Source organism: Diceros bicornis, unplaced genomic scaffold (assembly GCF_020826845.1).
Source record: "Diceros bicornis minor isolate mBicDic1 unplaced genomic scaffold, mDicBic1.mat.cur scaffold_92_ctg1, whole genome shotgun sequence".
NCBI classification, from domain to species: Eukaryota; Metazoa; Chordata; class Mammalia; order Perissodactyla; family Rhinocerotidae; genus Diceros; species Diceros bicornis.
This window is the reverse complement of record NW_026691812.1, coordinates 1,867,862-1,879,425: the sequence shown is the minus strand read 5'-3', so window position 1 is coordinate 1,879,425 and position 11,564 is coordinate 1,867,862.

Sequence of the window (11,564 nt, the reverse complement as noted above, 5' to 3'; positions counted from 1 at the left end):
CAACATAAACGGCTAATGATTGAAGGAGGGGCTCAGGTGCAGGTCACTGAAGCCAAGAAGGGATAATTTCTCTAAAATAATGGAATAGTAGTAGTATGGGGTATTAAAAAAATCTAATGGAAATTGGGGAGAGGGGATTTAAAGCAGAGGAGCACATCTGTGCATAAGAGTTAATGATGCAAGTTTTAAAAAGCCCAGAGGTATGTGTCAGCAGCATTTCCTGTACCACATGTTTCCATAAGCATGACACATGCACACATTTCATGAATGACCCACTAGTAGTACTACAGTGGGGTGGTGCTGTGATATACCAGAAAGATGCCTACCCCCATGACATTATTAAGTCAATTAAAGAAAAACAAATAGAAGTCACTGCATTAAATGCCACCACTGTCAGTATCATAGTATATGAAATAAAAACAAGTCTATCCTTGGGCCGGCCCTGTGGCTTAGCAGTTAAGTGCACATGCTCCACTGCTGGCAGCCCGGGTTCGGATCCCGGGCTCGGATCCCGGGCACGCACCGATGCACCGCTTCTCCAGCCGTGCTGAGGCCACGTCCCACATACAGCAACTAGAAGGACATGCAACTATGACATACAACTATCTACTGGGGCTTTGGGGGGAAAAAAAAGGAGGAGGATTGGCAATGGATGTTAGCTCAGAGCCGGTCTTCCACAGCAGAAAAAGAGGAGGATGAGCGTGAATGTTAGCTCAAGGCTGATCTTCCTCACAAAAACAAAAAACAAAAAAAAACAAGTCTATCCAGAGAGGACTGATTAAATTGTTTCACATAACATCCATAAAAGGAAACATTATATAGCTGTTAAAAAAGAATGAGGTAGAGCTATAGCTCTCCATATACTGATATACAAAAATCTCCAGGATATGGTAAGCAAAAACACAAGAATTAGAAACGTGTAAAGAATACTACCATTTTTATTTAAAATGATATAATAGCTATAGATATAGAAATGTAGAGATATACATATGCATATAGACATAGACATAGATGTGTGCTCAGAATAATCGGGAAGGCTAGTTAAGAAAGTGGTCACTGGCTGCCTCTGGGAAAAGAAAATTGAGGGCTGGTGGCAGGGATAAGAGGGATATTTCTCACTGAATATCTTATTCACAGTTGAATTTTGCATGATGTATTGCTTTAAAAATAAGGAAATAGGGGCCGGCCCAGTAGCGTAGCAGTTAAGTTCGCGCATTCCACTTTGGCCGCCCGGGGTTCGCCGGTTCAGATGCTGGTTTCGGATCCTGGGCGCAGACCTATTCACCACTCATCAAGCCATGCTGAGGTGGTGTCCCACATAGAAGAGCTACAACTCTACAACTATGATACACAACCATGTACTGGGGCTTTGGGGAGAAAAAAGAGGAAGATTGGCAACAGATGTTAGCACAGGGCCAATCTTCCTAAAAAAAAAAAAAAACTTGAGCTTTAAAAGAAAAAATAATGAAATATATGAGATCTCTCTTAGAAGCCAGCCATCAGAGAAAGAAGCTAGACTATTGAATGATGCAGGACCGTGTGAAAAGAGAGGTTCAGCCAATAGCTATACCAAGGCCCAGCTCGAAGAGTGAAGACATCTTGGACATTCCAGCCTCGGCTGAACTCCTAGTTGAACGCAGCCTAATATATAACCCAGGTCACCCAGCCGAGCCCAGCCACCTACAGATTTGTGAGACATAATAAATCATTTTTGTTGAAGACCCTGACACACACATACACACACACACAAGAAAAAAGAAAGGAAAGAAATGTATAAGAGAAAAAAAACAGAAGGAAATGTTGAATGCAAAAGGGTAACTTTTCCAAAGTAGATTCCAAGGTAAGTATGAGGTGCATTTGGGGTCACTCTTGTTGCTGCTAAGTGATAGCAAGTAATTGTGTTCACAACGGCAGTCCTGGTTGAGGGCATCCTACAGCAATGGTTCAGTGATACAGTAGAAAGCACGTAGATTTAAACCTTGGGCAAGTTCCTGAACCTCCCGAGCCTCAGTGAAACAGTGATAATAATACACATTTTACAGAGCTCTTGTGAGGCTTGAAGATAATTCCCACAGATGATTCTATGGCTAAAAGATAGTGGGTATATAATAATCATTGACTTCTTCAACCACTACCATCCCACTCAGCTGTATCAGTTATCTAATGCTGCATAACAAATCACCCCAAAACTCAATGACTTAAAATAGCAAGGATCATTTATTATCTCATGGTTTCTGTGGATCAGAATTCAAGAGCAGCTCGGCAGGCCAGTTCAATCTTGAGATCTCTCACGAGGTTGCAGTCAGATGTTGGCTAGAGCTGCAGTCATCAGGAGGTTAGACAGGGCTGGAGTATCCACTCACATTCCCTCACATGGCTGGTAAGTTGGTACTGGCTGTTAGCAGGAAGACTCAATTGCTCTCCAAATGTCCCTTACCTCAAGACTGCTCAGGTGTCCTCACAACATGGTGGCTAGTTTGCCTCCAAGTGAGCCATCCTTGAATGTCACTCACTGTCACATGAGTTAGCCCTGACTCAATGTGGGAGGGGACTACACAAGGGCATGAGTTCCTGGTGGAAAGGAATATTGGGGGAATGTTATGGGCTGAGTTTGTCCCCCAAAATTTATATGTTGAAGCCCTGATCCCCAGTACCACAGAATGTGGCTATATTTGAAGGTAGGACATTTAAAAAGGCAATTAAGTTAAAATGAGGTCACTAGGGTGGGGCTAATCCAATAATTGGTGTCCTTATACGAAGAAGAGATTAGGACACAACTAGAGGGAACATCATGTGAAGACACAGGGAGAAGGTGGCCATTTGCAGGCCAAGGAGAGAGGCCTCAGAAAAAACCAACCCTGCTAACACCTTGATCTTGGACTTCTGGCCTCCAGAACTAGGAGAAAATAAATTTCTATTGTTTAAGCCGTCCAGTCTGTGGTTCTTTGTTATGGTAGCCCTAGCAAACTAATGCAGGGGCCATTGTGGAAGCTAGCTTCCACAGTGACTATCCTATTGCATTTAAAAAATAATGGCTCCCTCAGACACAAGGCTGCCTATTGTATAACTATATTTATATGAAATTTCCAGGATAGGCAAATCCATAGAGACAGAAGGTAGATTAGTGGTATCCAGGGACTGGGGGCCCAGGAGAATGGATAGTGACTGCTAATGAGTATAGGGTTTCTTTTCAGGGTGATAAAAATGTTCTGGAATTAGGTACTGGTGATAGTTACACAACTTTGTGAATATACTAAAACAACTGAATTGTACACTTTAAGAGAGTGCATTTTATGATATGTCAACTATACCTCAATTTTTTAAAATGGCTTCTTATTGCTACATCTGCCCGTCAGCTAGTATTTTTGGATGGTCTTCTGGGCTGGGTTCTGTTCTTAGAGCTGGGCTGAAGAACACCAAAGAAACATATGCCATTCTTCCTCCCTGCAGAAGACTTATGATTGAGTTATGGTAAGGAAACATGGCTTCAAAATACTCTCAATGCATTATTTAAGTAGCTGAAAAGATTCTAGCTTGAGTCCAACCCAAAAAAGGTCTACCATTGCGAAGAAGCACTGCCTCTGTCTCACCTTCACAGGCCACACTCCAATGTCTGCTCCAACTGCAGTGGCCTGCCCTGGACAGGACACAGCCTCTCATGCCTCAGTTTCCCTGCTGTAACAAACACTTGCCATTGTGAAAAGCAGTAGAAGACAGTAGTTGAGAGTTCGGGCTCTGTGCTACATCATGTGGGTTATAATACCACTCCTCCTCTTATGAGATGTGCCGCCTTGGTTTGATGGCTTAACCTTGATGTGTCCTCAAATTCCTCTTCTAAAAAATGGGGATAATACATGTAAAGAGCTAGGAACAAAGTAAGGCTCTGCTAATATTAGCTATTTATTGGTGCACGTGAGCGTGCACACACATAACAACCATTAACACAATGAATCAGTTGCCATTCCTCTTCGGTTACACGTAAAAGTCCTAGGAAATTAGGAATGCTCCTAATTCTCAGGGAGAAGTTGGAACCATTTGTTTATTGAATGTTTTCTATGGGCCAGGCCTGTGCTAAGAGCTTCCCAAATGTTACCTCATTCACAACTCACAATAATTTCATAAATAAAAATATCATTACCCTCATTTAGAAATGAGCAAAATGAAGCATTCAAGATGTTAAGAAATGTGCTCAGAGCCACACACCTGATATGAGGCAGAGTTAGGATTTGAACTCGGGTCTTCTGATTCCAAAGCATGTGACCTTTTGACAACATGGTGCTGTGTGCTCCCTTCTGTGTCCTGGTTTTCTGTTCCTGAGAGGTGGTGGGCTGGGATCCATACAACTGCCAGGGTTGACACAAAAGGACTGAAACTGAATCTGGGATTGAGGTTCCCAACTGATGTCAGCTACTGAGTCAGCAGCAATGAGTTCAGGTGACCTGACCCCTTTGAGTGGGCATATGAGTGCAGGGCCAGCAGCGTTGATAAAGAAGGACAGAGAGGACGCTTAGGAAATGACTCTGAGAGACAGACAAATAGTACGAAGCAGAACAGGGGCCCTTACCTCTGACGACTCTCTTCATCTCCCAAAGGGATATTCTTCTTGCTCTCTGAAGAAGTGATGCCTGCTTGTGTTTACCGAGGGCTAACTCTACCAGGCATGATTCTAAGTGCATCACACAGACGACCACATTTAATCTTCTCAACAAGCCTGAAAGGAAGGCACTATTGCTATCACCATTTTACAGGTGAGGAATTTGAGACACAGCAAGGTTAAGTAATCTGCCCAAAGTCATACAGCTTGTAAGAGGAAGTAGTAGTATACCACGCAGAGGGGCACTTGAGCCAAAATTCTCAACCTCTGTGTTCTACACTTCTCTAGGACACAATGGCAAATGTTTGTTGGAGCAGGGAGGGTGTTCTCTGTGGTGGACAGCAACCAGGTGCCCCAGGAATGAATGAAGCCAACATTTCTACAAAGACACATGCCATGGATAATTGCAGACAATAAGAAGTGGAATGTTCTACACCTGGTGCCCTGTCACCTTGTAAGCATAAACACATAGCCATCAAATTAAATGGTATTTATTATGCAAGACCCTTTGGTTTCAGTCTGCTTGTGAGTTGTAAGAGCAGGCCTAGAGCATCCCTTGGTTTCCAATCCTTGTAGTTAGGAGTACTTGTTGAACCCTGATGAGAAGTGCATCTGAGTAGCAAACAATTATGAAACCCACCAAATGATTTTTGAGGAGAATCTCAGCATTCAAAGATTGCTCATGCATGACATCAGCACCTACAGGGATGCAAGGATGCTGCCCACGCACCAGGACTCCAAGGCTGTGGAGTAGTCCCTCCCAGGCAGAACCAAGACACCATCCAGGGAGACACCACGCACGGAGAAAAGAGTACAAGGACTTGAGTGTGTGGAATTTATCACTTCTGAGGATTCCGCTTTGTCGACAAATGAATAATCCTGGAGACCTCGTGGAAGCCCAAATTCAAGGACTTCAGTGGAAATAGGCATGCAAGAGCTGTGAGACAGAGGGAGCCCATCTCACTGAATTAGTGAGGCTCTCGCTGGAGCCATTCAACTACTCTATTGTTCTATCGTTTGGCTGTTATTTAGCTTTCATAGAACTGGTGTATTTTAGAGACCCACACATTAGTTGTGGGTTTACACGATATGAAATAAAATGAGGGAATCTATGATTTCATTTTATTTATTGGCATTTGCACCCAATTCTTATTGTTTTAAATTAGCTATTACAAATACATTTGAGCAAAAGTTCTTAGTAACCTCATGCCCTCCTGTATTAGTCAGGGTTCTCAAGAGAAACAGAACCAGTTAAGATAGATAGATAACTATATCTATATCTACATCTATATCTATATCTACATCTACATCTACATCTATATCTATATCTACATCTATATCTATATCTATATCTATATCTATATCTATATCTGGAGAGAGAAAGAGAGAGATTGATTAATTTTAAGGAATTGGCTTATGCAATTGTGGGGGTTTGGAAGTCCAAAGTCCACAGGGCAGTCCTGCAGGCTGGACATTTCAGCAGGAGTTGATTTTGCAGTCTTGAGTCTGAAAGCAGTCTGGAGGCAGAATTCCTTCCTCTTTTGGGAACCTCAGTCTTTTCTCTTAAGGCCTTCAACTGATTGGATGAGGCCCACCCACATTATGGAGGGAACTCTGCTTTACTCAAAGTCTACTGATTTAAATGTTAATCACATTTTAAAAATACCTTCACAGCAACATCTAAACTGGTGTTTGACCAAACAATTGGGCACCATGGCCTAGCCAAGTTGACACAAAAAATTAACCATCGTACCTCTCCTCTTGACCATCATCACCTCCCACCAAGGATGACATCTTACCTTCCAGTTCCTGCCTTTCCACTTCCAAGTAATTTATGATCTCCCCTCTTCCCCCACCATGCTAATCCATCTTTCCACTTTATCCCTATATCTGCACTGTTCCATACATAGCCACTAGATACACATGTCCTCTAAAATTTAAATTTTAATTAAAATTAAATGAAATAAAAAATTCAATTCCTCAGTAGCACTAGCCACATTCAGTTGTTCAATAGCCACATGTGGCTTGCAGCTACCGTATTGGACAGCGCAGAATAGAACATTTCCATCATTGCTGAAAGTCTATTGGCCAGAGCTGCTCTAGATGGTTCTTCATTGTAACTTTGCCTTCACTATCTAGGCTTCTCTTCTCAGACATTGACTCCTTTTTTAAAAATTTATTTTTTTATTGAGGTAACAATGGTTTATAACATTATATAAATTTCAGGTGTAGATCATTCTATTTCGACTTCTTTATAGACTACATTGTGTTCACCACCAAAAGTCTAGTTTCCATTCATCACCATACAACTGTGCCCTTTCACTCCTTTCACTCTCCCCCCACCACCCTTCCCATCTGGTAACTACCAGTCTATTCTCTGTGTCTATGTGTTTGTTTGTTTTTGTTGTTTTTTTAAATCTTCCACATGTGAGTGAAATCATATGGTATTTGTCTTTCTCCATCTGACTTATTTCATTTAGCATAATATCCTCAAGGTCCATGCATGTTGCAAATGGCAAGATTTCATCTTTTTTTGACTGAGTAGTATTCCATTGTCAGACATCAACTCTTAATCTCAGAGTTCCAGGTTTTCAGTCTCCTTCACCATCTGGATAGTCACATAAATCCATTGAGAACGTTGTAGAAAGTTGTTTTGGTGCATTTGCGTAATTGTTGCATGGAATGTTTGTGTATTAGTCAGGATAAGTGTGCCAGCTGCTGAAACAAACAACGTCAAAATATCAGTGGCTCAATATAGTGAAGGTTTAGTTCTGGCCCAAGACACAGTTCTGTGCTCTATGCTTTGCAATCATCCACTCTTCTTCCAGGGCCTCAGAGTTCTCCATTGGATCCTCTGCATCTAGCTGGCCAACTAAGGAAAAATAAGGAAGAGAGTGCAGGATGTTTGGAGGCCAGGCCTGGAAGTGGCTATATCACTTCTGCTCATACTTCATTGCCAGACTGGGTCATATAGACCCATCTAACCACTAGAAAGGATGAGAAACGTAGTCTTACTGAGTGCTAAGGAGGAAAATTAACAGAATGGTGAACACATAGTGTTATATCACGGCATGTAAAAAATGCATTCTATGTCAATGAATACTATCCCTCAAATAATGAACCATGTATATGTGTAAACCCTTCTGGGTCACAAAATATATATTTTACACATCTCATACAAGGAAAATAAAAAATATCAGTAGCTGTCAAATGATGAGTTTCAAGGCCATATAGAATGGAGGATAAGAAAGGATAGACTTTGGATTTGGAAAAGATCTGTTTGAATTCTAGCTCTACCACTAACTGGTCAAGAACATACTGGCAGCATGATCTTAGGCCAGGTGCCCTCAAAGGACTGCTATTGGGTTTAAATAAGGCAATAAATGCTTATACTGGTGTAAATGCTCAATGGGTGGAGGGGTTCCATAGACATATTCATGTGGCATCACAGCCTTTCTCCCTGCTTTCTACTTTTGAGTCATCTCTACTTAAAAGTGAATTTTCTAATAGCATAGGATGCAATGTCAAATATTTCTGAATAGTGATTGCGAAATGAAATACTTTCCATGTTCATGTCTGTTACAGGTTGAATTGTGTACCCCCCAAATTCGTATGTTGAAGTCCTAATTCCCAGCACTCCAGAATGTGACCTTATTTGGAAATAGGGTCATTGTGATATAATTAATTAAGATAAGGTCATACTGGAGGAAGGTGGGCCCCTAATCCAATATAACTGGTTTCCTTATAAAAGGGGAAATTTGGAGACATACATGCACACAGGGAGAATGCCATGTGAAAATGACATCAGACATCGGGGTGATGCACCTCAAGCCAAGGAATGCCAAAGATTGCTGGCAAACTACCAGAAGCTAGGCGAGAGGTACGGAGCAGAGTCTTCCTCAGAAGGAACCAACCCTGCCCACACCTTGATCTCAGACTTCTGGCCTCCAGAACTGTGACACAATAAATTTTTGTTGTTTAAGCCACCCAGTTTGTGGTACTTTGTTATGGCAGCCCTAGCAAACTACATAATATAATATCCAAGCAGTTATTGACTCAAATATACAGGATTTAATTTTAAAATTGTGTGGTGTTTACATTTTAAAATGTAAAATTCTAATTTCAACATATTTCCAAAACCAATCTTCCATTCATTGATCCAACTGTTTCTGAGCTACAAAAACGGCAATTTCATATGGTTCACCCAAAGAGCCATATGTCTACTGAGATGAAACACTGGCTTTCTTTACTCTTTGCCTAATGGGGCCATTAGGGACCCATCTTTGGAACTAGACTCATTAACATTACACAGATTATCAGCTGTGACCCGGGCCAAGTCCCTTACCTGCCCTGAACCTTTTTCTCCTCTAAAAAAACAAGGAGGTGAAGCTAGATTCCCTCTAACTCGCAGCTAAGACATTCTGTAGCTTATAGGAAGACTTGTCCATCTAGGCAGACTTCATGGCCTGTGGTCCAGGAAGTACAATCAGAGCTGTTTACAGAAATCAGCTCTGCTAATATAAACGGATTTAAGAACAATATTAAAAGGGAGTGCTCCAGCAAATTAAATATTCAAAGTGAAAAACTCTGCATTTAATAAAAGTCTGTCACCATTTAGAATGCATAATTTTAGCATAAATACTCTAGAAATATTCATTTAGTTTGCTATGTGTTATTGTTAATAAAGAGGGTCCTGCATTTAGATTTGTCATATGTCATTAATAAATCAACCATAGAATGCAAATTTTAATTATTTTGAATTATCTATTTACTGTTTAATTATATTTAATTTTAGACTCTCCTAAAATGGCCTAATAAAAATTTGGGATGCTAAACGATGCCTCACCTGGTTACTCTATGTATTTACTGAAAATAATTAGTTACATTAATTGTTTGGGGGATTTTTTTCCCTTAGAAAACTAATCTGGGTGAAGGGAGACCTAAATAAAATATGCTAAAAAGATGCATTTTTTTTTTTTTGCCAGGGTTGTAGTACAATGTTGTTTGCACTAAAATCAGTAAAGTAAACCTTTGTACACTATGTGGAAATTAATAAACATAAACCTGACTAAAATGGAGTCAGGAGGCCAAAAAGGGGAGCTCTGACACCCTATGAAGATAGCAGAGCCCAATAGGAAGAAGAAAGACTTCCTCTTCTTGCCAGCAACAGCTCAGCCAATGATAGACTACCACAGCTCAGCCAATGAAAAGCCACTACACTTTCAACTCCCAGTCTCCTCCTCTTTGGAGGACTCTTTGTTTACATTAGCCCTCCCAACTTCCTCTTCCCCTCTATAAGAGTTTCTCCTCCCTTTTCTGCAGGAGGACTTGCAGGTGGCTTGACATGGTTGCAGACCTTAGATTGCAATTCTTTGCTGATCCCAAATAAACCTATTTGTGCTGGAGAAATAACTGGCTGTTTAAGGTCCACAACTACCATGGAATCAATTTGGTATAATGATTTGATATAACAACTAAATAAAAGTAACATCAGGATTACCCTTAGACCTAGGCAAGAGGGTCCCTACCCTGGCTTCTATATATTACAAAGCCTGTTCTGGCCCTTTTTTGGCCATGCCATTCTGTGCAAGGCAAGGAGGCCCAGGGCCAGGTGACATGCCTGCCTAGAGCGCACTCTCTCTCTCTCTCGCTCTGTTTCACACACACACACACACACACACACACAAACACACACCATTCTGCAACACATTCCAGGTACCCATCACCCTGACAATCCCTGCTCAAAGGGCCCTAACCTCCTTTCTGAGGCCCTTAAAGACCTCTTTCCTGGACCCTTCCTGCAAGGGTGACTATCACTTCCTGCAAGGTGCTCGCCCTTAGGCCTGAGGATTGGCCAAGAGGAGGCTGAGGTGGGGATGAGGACAGAGCTAGGACTTGTAGACTGGGGTGGCGGCGTTGGGGAGACACACACATCCCTGCCAGCGTGTGAGGCCCCTCACAGTGCAAGACTGGGCCCAGGGTGGGAAATAAAGTGGGCTGGGGAAGGAGTCAGAGAACTAAATTTCCCTCTGGCTTTCCAGGTTCTTATGAAGGCACATTGGCCAAGGTAGGAGAGAACATATTTTATCTACAATTTGTCATCTTGATTTATAATTGTTTAATATTTTGACAGATGGTATGAGGGCGTCCATTCACACTCTTGCCCTGGCCCTGGCAAATGTGAAGGGAAGGCTAAGTAACATTATAATTTTATATTATCGACCTTTGAGTAGTCCATCTCTCTTGCTAATGATTGATTTACTAGTTTAAGTCACACCTTGCAAGTAAGTGAAATTAATGACTGAGAAAAGAAACCAAAAGAAATGAAGAATAAGAGACTAAAGAAACTATAATTTCTTTTTTTCTGCCCTGCAGGTTTTGGAGTATGGTTGTCTTTCTTCAGGAAGCTTTTCCCCCAAGTTGGTGAGGATGTTGATAAAAACTGATGCTTCCTATGTGCTGGGCCCTCTTCTAAACACTTACACACGTTAACAGATCTAATCTTTATAGCAATGGCATAGCTAGGGCCTGCAGTAACAATCTTCCCGGTTTTACAAATAAGGAACCCTGGGCTTCAGGAGGGTGACCTGCACTTGGTCACACAGTTGGGCAGTGGAAGAGGGGATTTGAGTCTAGGCAGCCTGGCTCAAGTCCCTGCTGCAGGATTCTATATCTGCACAAACAAATGTCTGCTTTGCAAGCAACTTGTTAGCAACTTTCCTCTCCTCACCAACTAGTAATGTGACCTACAGCATTAACCACATCCTTATGGTCAGCACGGATTTACAGGTAAGGGATTGTTCTGCTGTCAGGGCCGAACACAGTTGCTTAGAATTTTGTCTTTTTTGTGGTGTTTTCTTTTGCTTTTAAGTGCTGGTAGGAAACCAAGCTTAGCACAGTGCGTGGCACTCAGCATATCCTGGGGAGAAGAGAGGGAGAGGTAGCGGGAGGGAAAGAGAATGCATCTTGC